General features: G+C 33.9%; 1 pseudogene; it reads right to left on the bottom strand.

The window, feature by feature from the left end:
- Positions 1–5,594: 5,594 nt before the first annotated feature.
- Positions 5,595–6,339, bottom strand: LOC143026854 (uncharacterized; annotated as a pseudogene).
- Positions 6,340–9,049: the final 2,710 nt, after the last annotated feature.

Raw genomic sequence — 9,049 nt, 5'->3', positions numbered from 1 at the left:
CACACACACACACACACACACACACACACACACACACACACGTGGCAGTAAAGGGAGGAGTGAAGGTGGAGGTAATTTGTAGATTGAGAAAAACGAGTAAATGCCTTGGTGGATTAAAAAGTGTAATGGAAAATAAATATTTATGAATGGATGCTAAGAGGAGATTGTATGAAGGAGTGATTGGGCCAACAGCACTGTGTGGAGCAGAAAAATGGAACATGAGAGAGGAAGAGAGAAGGAGTTTGAATGTGTTTGAGATGAGATATCTGAGAAGCATGATAGGGGTTACTCGGCTGGATATAGTGAGAAATGAGGTGAGGAGGAGAAGGGGGTGGAAAGGGGGTTAGGAGATAGGGTGGATGAAAAAGTATTAGGATGGTTTGGACCAAACAAAAAAAAAAAGAGTGAAGAAAGACTAGGAAAAGAGGTATGGAAGGCAGATGTGAAAGGAGTGAAAATGAGAGGGCGAACTAGGATAAGATGGATGGAAGGGGTGAAGGGGGATTTGGGGAAGAGGGTAATGTCTGTTCAGGAAGGACGGGACAGGACAGAAGACAGCGGGGAATGGAGAATGGTTGTATGTGGATGAAGTTGTGATCCATAAGGTGGAATGGATGGGGGATGGGGGGATGAGGGAGTATGTGTGAGAAACATTTGATGCAGCTCGAAGGGGTTTCTACCCGTCTTCTCCTTTTCTGCATGAGGGGACGGAGAGGATTGATTTATGAAAATTTTGGCTTTAAGGCCAAGCGCCTTCGGTGTACATTTACTACTTTCCTAAAAATACTGTTTGGATAAATAAATATCATATTGGTTGGTGGTGTTTTGGAACAGGCGTTAACTGACTCATTGTATGGAAGTATGATATTGTTATTACTCCACTATTACTTTTTGCCTTGCTCAATGCTTTGGAAAAAAAAAAAACCATGGATATTCTAAATTTGAAAGTTGCGAACTCACTAGATCTAATTCTTTGCCAAGGTGTTGTGGGTTGTATATCCTCAAACCTCTTAGATATAAACCTTAAGCTACACTACGTCTAATGTTATCAGGGTGGTGACTGAAAAAAAATTAATAGTCGCCGGAGTGGTTGGGCTTCTTGTATACAGAAAAATACAATTGATCTGAACACCTGATGACCAATATTTCCAGAAAAGGTATTTTACCTTCTTCCCATCCCACCTTGAAATTTATGCTGTGTGCTATTTTATATAATTTTTCAAAGAAAGCACTGAGTGAGCCCTATTTTTCATCCCAAACAGTAAAAATATCATCAACATATCTGTACCAAAACATATCAGCTGGCTTGATGTCTGGTAATAGTTCGCATTCAAAATACTCCATATATAAATTAGCTAGAACTGGGGAAAGATTGGACTCCATACTGCATCCATATTTTTGTCTAAAATAACAGTCTTTAAAAGAGAAAACATTAGTGTTAAGACATATGCGGGTAACTCTAATAATTTTTTAAACTGACAAAGGGAGTTGGTGCTGATATTGATGCAGTTTGATTTCCAAGAATCTTAAAACATCATCTATGTTGACATTAGTGAATAGGGAAACCATGTCAAGACTTAGTAATTTACTATTCCTAGTTACATTATGTCTCTTAAATTTGCTCACAAAATCTTCAGTGTTTAATGTGAGTGTTAGAGAAACTTCTTACAAAATGTGATAAAATTCCTGTCATCCATTTATATATCTTATTAGTGCAGGAATTTCTGTTTGAAATGATAGGTCTAAGGAGGATCTCTTCTTTATGAATTTTTGGAAGACCGTAAAAATTGGGTAATTGGGGGTTAATGACTCTAAGTTTGTTGAATAATTCAACTTTCAACATTTTACGGGCTTCTTTGTTGAATTCTGTGACGGAATTTTTAAGGGGATTTTTGGCGAGACGTTCATAAGTTTCCCTATCTTCTAACATAGAGTTTTTTTTTCATAAGCTTTATGAGAATTACTAACTCCCCCCCCTTATCCGTTCTATAATGATGATATCTTTACGATTTGTAAGATGTTTTAACGCTAGTTTGTAACGTTTGGGTGAACCATTGTGTTCTTTGAAAAAATCCACAATTCCCTGTAAAAGAACACTTTTTAAACAAAGCAAGTCTTTGTCATAGTCATTTGCTGCCATGTATTTATCAAATCCAACGACATAATCTAAGGCATAACTTTTGTCCGGTTTCATGGTTGGTTTATGAAGTTTTTGGCTAGTATGCCAAGCGCCAGAGCCTGGGGCCATTCAGCGCATATATATCTACTTATTCTTTAAAACATTTACTTGTTTCAATTCATCCACTCAATTTCTGTAAAAATTTAAATATGGTAGAACAAATCTATTTCCTTTAAAAAAACATTTTATCCGATCTATGGGAGCGTCCTCTCCTAAAACTTTAGTGATGGTAAGCCCTTCTAGAAGATTGTTTCTTCTAGCAGAGCTGAATTGTGGGCATTCCTTTAAAATGTGTTTTACTGTGAGATTCTTTCGACAAGTGGGGCAGAGGGGAGCCTGTCTCTCCGCTCCAGTCGTCAACAGGTACTTGTGGGTTAAAAAGGTGTGCCCGATTCTAAGGCGAGTCATGACGATACCTGTCCTCCTGTCTCCCTGGAAATGACTCCAAGGGATGACAGAAGGTTTGATGGATTTGAGCTTTAAATTGTCATTTCCATTATTCCATTGAAGTTGCCACTGTTCTCTGGTGTAACTTCTAATGCGGTTTTTAAAATCCATTTTGGGGATTTTGAGTTGGGAGATATGTGCCAGCCCAGCTGCTTCTTTAGCTGCAGTATCGGCTAACTCGTTTCCTTTTATTCCCACATGGGAAGACACCCAGCAGAAGTTCACAGTTATTTTCTTTCTGTTACTGAGGAGGATCAGCCAATCTTGTATTTGTCCAATAATGGGGTTGACTAGTAATATTGATTTTATTGATGTTAAAATACTCTTACAGTCTGTATATATGACAATTTTTTTGTGAGATGCATTATTAAAAATATAAATTAAAGCATTAAGAACTGCCAGCAGTTCTGCGATGAAAATAGAAATGTTAAAATGAGCTCTCTTTTTTATAATAGATTGAGGGGTAATCACTGAGAAACACACTCTGTCTACAGTTTTTGATCCATCAGTGTAAAGATTAATTGCATCTGAGTGGGTCCTGCTGTGTTCAAGGAATTTACTTCTAAGTTCGGACTCTGGGCAGCTATTTTTCTTACACCAGAAAGTGCAAATGTTGATTTCGGGTCTACACCAGGGAGGGTATTTAGCTGGTAAACTTTCTTCGGCGTGTAGAGGGGTCAGGTCTATGTTTTTGGCACTATTTTCCAGTCTAACTTCCAGCGGTTTGGAGAGCTTAGGTCGAGTTGGAGCTCTGTTTTTGGGTGTTCTAACAAACTTGTAGGTTTTTTTTTTATGATAGTACTCTTGTTAGGTATTTAAATCCTAAATAGTGGTCGAAATATACAGATTTTCTGTCCATCTAACCTCATTTTCCGAAAATGGGTCAATAAGTCTCATATATATAAACGTTATCAAGTCAGGTGCTACGAAATGCGGGGGTCAATTAGAAAATTTATGACAGGGCCCCCACTTTAGCCCCCACTTTACAAAATTAGAAATGTATGTATGTTTATATTTTAGGTAGTATGCTCACCTTAATAAAAAAAAATGCTCAATATACAAAAATGTTGAGACAATATGATTTTTTTAATACAAAGTAAGGCAATTACAAACAAACTGCTTATACACAGGTCGTTTAGAAATATATATATATATATATATATATATATATATATATATATATATATATATATTTGCAAGTCTCAAATATTTTCAAGGTAAATAGTTTTAGCAATGTCATTTTCTATAGATGGCAATGCCAAATTTTTTAGTCTCTTTTGTGATGTTGACCATATGTTTTAATCAGTTTTATTAAAAAAAAAATTATTTCACTTGATACGACTGTTACAGGCATCGTTAAGTAAATCATCAAAGCAATGAAAACATTAGGAAATGCTGTAAATCGATTGTTTACTACCAGGTATTCAAACATAGCATGAGGCTTAATGATACTGGAGGGAAGAAAAGTTTTCAGAGCTTCGCGTTCTTCAGCCAACAGATAGCCATCAACTCTTCAGTTTTTTCAGTAACTACCTCTCCATCAGTGCTCTGTTTTATTGTGGTGTCTGTTAATGATGGTTCAAGATCTGTTGTGTGTTTTCTTATGTCCTCCTCCTGTATAATTTGAGAGTTGTTTAGAAATCCAAATAAGTTTACATGGCTTTTAAGTTGTTCAAACGTACACTCTATGGACTGAATAGCTCGGACTAGCACTAAGTTGAAGCACTGATCTGTATATGCTTCTTTTGGATCATCTAAAGTATTATATTTTGTCTCATATAAAAATGTTGTCTTCCTTCTACGTAGTTTCTTTTTTTATTGCACCTAATAGAACATCATTAAAACCTTCCTCTCTATAAATTCTTAACCATGATAATAGTTTTTTCAAATTTTCCAAGTCTTCATCAACATCCTTTGTTTCTCCTTGTAGTTCCTTCCTTATATGGTTAACTTTAAAAACTACTTCATACCAAATTATATAAAAAAAAAAATGGTAGTCTTTTAGCTGGTTTACTAAAGATTTAGCCTCTCCTTTTACCTTGGGCTCATCTGTTATGTCTGATATTTCCACAAGTGCTTCTGATAACGAATAGCTTTGACACTAACATTTCCACACTCCCACCTTGAATTGCTCAAGGATTTAACTGATAATTTGGGTACATATTTTTTTTTAAACTGACCACCTTTTTGTTGATGCTGAGAACAGTATGTACATCGTTTGCAGAATCCCAGAAAATGTTATAGCATCTGGACAACACTTGGCTACATCTTCGAGTAAAAGGTTATAATTGTGACATGCACAGGGTACAAAAAAATGCTTTTGAATTATTCTTCAACAGTCGTGCTTGTACTCCAAATGTGTGACCTTTTTTGTTGCTACCGTTGTCATAGCCTTGGCCTCGAATGTCTTGCACTTCTAGATTTAATTCCTTCAACGTGTTTAATAAAGCTTAAAAAAATATTTTTCTGTGCTACTTTCAACTTGTGCAAACTTTATGAAATGTTCATAAGCACCTGAAGGAGCCAAGTTACCATCAGACACATACCTAATTGTTAGAGACATTTGTTCTTTGTGACATATCAGGTGTGCAGTCTAAAATAATGGCGTAGTACTTAGCTGCTTTTACACGTTTCAGTATATCATTCAAAACAACTATAGCCATGATGTTTAGTAGTTCATTGTGGGTATCTTTTCCTAATTAATGATTTTGAATTTCGTGTGTTTTGATTTTTCGCAAATGTATCAAGGACAGGGTCAAACTTTCCAAGCAGCTCCACAAGACCTAAAAAGTTATCTTTGCGCACACTCTCATTACTAACATTTTCTTTTGTTTCTCCAAATGCAAAATTTCTCTCAGAAAAAAGAGTACTATTGCTACTAACCTTTTGAATACTTGCAGCCAGTGCTTTGCATGTTCAATAATTATTTTTTCGTGTTCTTTGTCAATTGTCTGTCCACTACAAAGTCCTAGAAACTCCACGTGGCTTCCAGATGCTTCTTTGAATTTTCATGCTCACATAACCTTATATGAAGATTAGACCAGTTATTGAATTCACTTATTGATAATGCAATGATTTTGCTCTTGCTGAGTTTGCAATAAAAACAATAAATTCTATCAGCAGACAGTGTATATAATCCAAGGTCTTTTACTACTCTCCCCATTTGGATGTTTCCTGTTACAGTGAAACTTTGAAAAACACTGTCCCTTTTCATTTCTTGGAAAGATGATCACCGGAATATTAAGAGGATCTTTCAGTGATAAATAATACCTTACATTTTCATTTATATCTGCTGGCCAACTGGTTGTGTCATCATACAAATGTTAAATACAACTGTATTCATGGATGATCTATCAGTACATGATGTTTTTTTCGGTGATAAGTTAGCTCTCTGCTTTGGCATTGTCTTCTGGTGCCTTAAGATCGTCCTCAATTTTATTCACAACTTGGTCGTCCTTTTCTAATTTGTTATCAATATCATCATTGTATTTATCAACTGAAATTGGGCTCAAGGCAATATCATCATATTCTCAATAGTTTTTATTTTCTTCATCCTTCATACATGGGTGCTTGAAGGATGGAGTGACAAAGTATTTGTTAATAGCACCCCTATACTTTTCATTTTCAGATACCTTAGCCTTAGCCAGTGCTTGTTTCTGGTTAACACTTAAATATTTACGCCTTGTGTCTCGATCTCTGATTGCGCTTGCCATGATTTAAGGCCTTTTTATATAACTTCTTTAAAAAAGACCATGACTATAATCTGAAAAAAGTGCATTAACATGAAGGAAGGAAGAAGGAGAAAGAACGAAGCAAGTTTAAAGAATGAAAGAAGTAAAGAAAGTTCAATATTAAAAAGTTATAATAACTATTGTCTCAAAATCTGAGCTTTGAAAAATCGCATTGTAAAGATTTTGCACGCTACTCGGGTATGGACTGGATGACGCATCGAAATGCCAGTCGACCATTTTTTTTTTTTTCCCGAGGTACAATTGAACATGATTTTCTTCTAAGAGTGGGCCCTTTCTGTAGTCGGGCATTTTTGTCGTTAGGGAATAGGTGACCAAGGAAATTACCCGATACTCAATAGGATTTCGTGGATAACCCGACATTCTTGTTCGATGACTTTTGTGGGGCAACCCGACACATGTTCTTGACTACGACCCTAAATAACACACCGCATTTATAAGTATCCATGGAACACAAAATTTTTACATTCATGACAACTGATCGTAAGCTAGGCATATTTCCATTTCCGTGGCTAATTTCGTACTGTTCTTATGTAGTCTTTCTCTGTGTGATATTCCAAATACTCTCTAACACTGTCATATTATCATGCACTATATATATATATATATATATAAATCATATATATATAAATATAAATCATATACATATAAATATACATATAATATATACATATATATGAATATATACATATATATGAATATATACATTACATATATACATATATATACATACATACATATAAGCATATAGTGTAGGATCTTAAAATGAATATATATAAATATACATGAACAGTCGTTTTTTTCTGTGATGTAATGAAGTATTCTTAATCTCGATGCTTGCCGAGAAACTCATTAGGATGAAATGGCTTCTTTATCTGTGATGCTTCGGTTTGTAGGATGAAAAAAGTAATTGCCTGCATTCTTGTTTCCAAATTGACCTATCAGAGGAATCCAAGAATTAATGAGGCTTTAATTGTCATTACTAACAATAGCAATGTTTAATGACTACAGTTTTAATGCAAATATTTTCATTGCACTTTAAATTATTCAGTCTTCTCTTATATACATTTTTTATTCAAATAAAACAAGATGTATTATGTTTTTCGAAAAATATATGAATAACATTAATCTATTTCTTTTCTGTCTTCATAGCCAACCCGGTAATAAGGTATCCAGCCAATCTCATACATGATCACACAATATTCATAAGAGAGAAAAGCAAACACGCATGTACATACAGTCATACAGCAACACGTACACACACACACACACACACACACACACACACACACACACACACACACACATATATATATATATATATATATATATATATATATATATATATATATATATATATATATATATATATATATACGACGTAAGTGGAATAGGGAACACAAGTCTTAGTCTTAAGTTTATTCCTGACTAGTTTAGAAGGTTTCCTACTCCACTTACGTCCCAGGAAATGTACTACTTGATATGATTAGAGAACATACAATGACGCAGTAGATACAAGAGAATAGTAGATATAGAAATGATGACTAACCATCTAGACTGGACCTAATAATCACATCAAAACCTAAAATAGTGGACAAGATTGAATATAACACACCAATAAGTAAAAGTGACCACACATTGGTTGAACTGGAACTAAATGAGGATATATATATGTATGTATATATATATATATATATATATATATATATATATATATATATATATACATATTATATATATATATACATATGTATATACATATATACATATACATATATATAAATATAAATGTACATATATATATATATATATATATATATATATATATAGAGAGAGAGAGAGAGAGAGAGAGAGAGAGAGAGAGAGAGAGTCATCACTGTAGGGAAATGTAGTAGAGCATTTGTTAACCAAACAGTAAAAATCCGTGTCAAAAATATATATTTCAAATACTAATTGCCGCCCTTTTCAATCGAACTGAGTAGTAGGTCGGGTGTCATTAAGACATATTAATCTCTAACAGCGGAAGGCTGTAACCAATTCTCCACACTGGCTGTGTTATTCTGATTTTTATACACTTTTTCATTATGGTCTTTGGTCATATGGTTTTTGCTTTTTACTTTTGTATTTTCAATGATATACTTTCAGGTGAATGATGAGTTTATTCATTTGGGAATAAAATCTGCTTCCACGTGGTTATCTTTTGTTAAATATTATATACACGATATCATGTAAAAAATGTATAACATATATAGAAATGAGAAATTGTTAACAACACTTTTTTTGTTAGTTTTATGCTATACTTGCCTAATTCAATTGCTGAAAAATTGGGAATATTATACAAGTTCTTCTTCCTATTTAGGGACACGATTTCTAATACACAACAAATAACACCATGTAACAAAAAAAATCCTTGTTTTTTGTAACTAATCATTAGTTTCTGATTCAGTATGTTTCAAATCGTTGGAAAATAATTGTCTGTGATTTTAAACTTTGGGTTTGTTGTCAGTAGATCTATTTTGTTGAAATAATATTATTATGTTTAACCCTATATAGACATCTGAGACAGATCTGTAAACTCTTTAAATTTTACTAAGTATTTACCGAAACAAGTACTTAAATGACAATAGTTTCAAATCTGTAATGTTTGAAGCTTATATCACGAGTTGGCAACTCT

Source organism: Oratosquilla oratoria, chromosome 7 (assembly GCF_046742065.1).
Source record: "Oratosquilla oratoria isolate Oo_2021 chromosome 7, ASM4674206v1, whole genome shotgun sequence".
In the NCBI taxonomy this organism is placed as follows: Eukaryota; Metazoa; Arthropoda; class Malacostraca; order Stomatopoda; family Squillidae; genus Oratosquilla; species Oratosquilla oratoria.
This window is presented reverse-complemented; position numbering and strand designations above follow the sequence as displayed.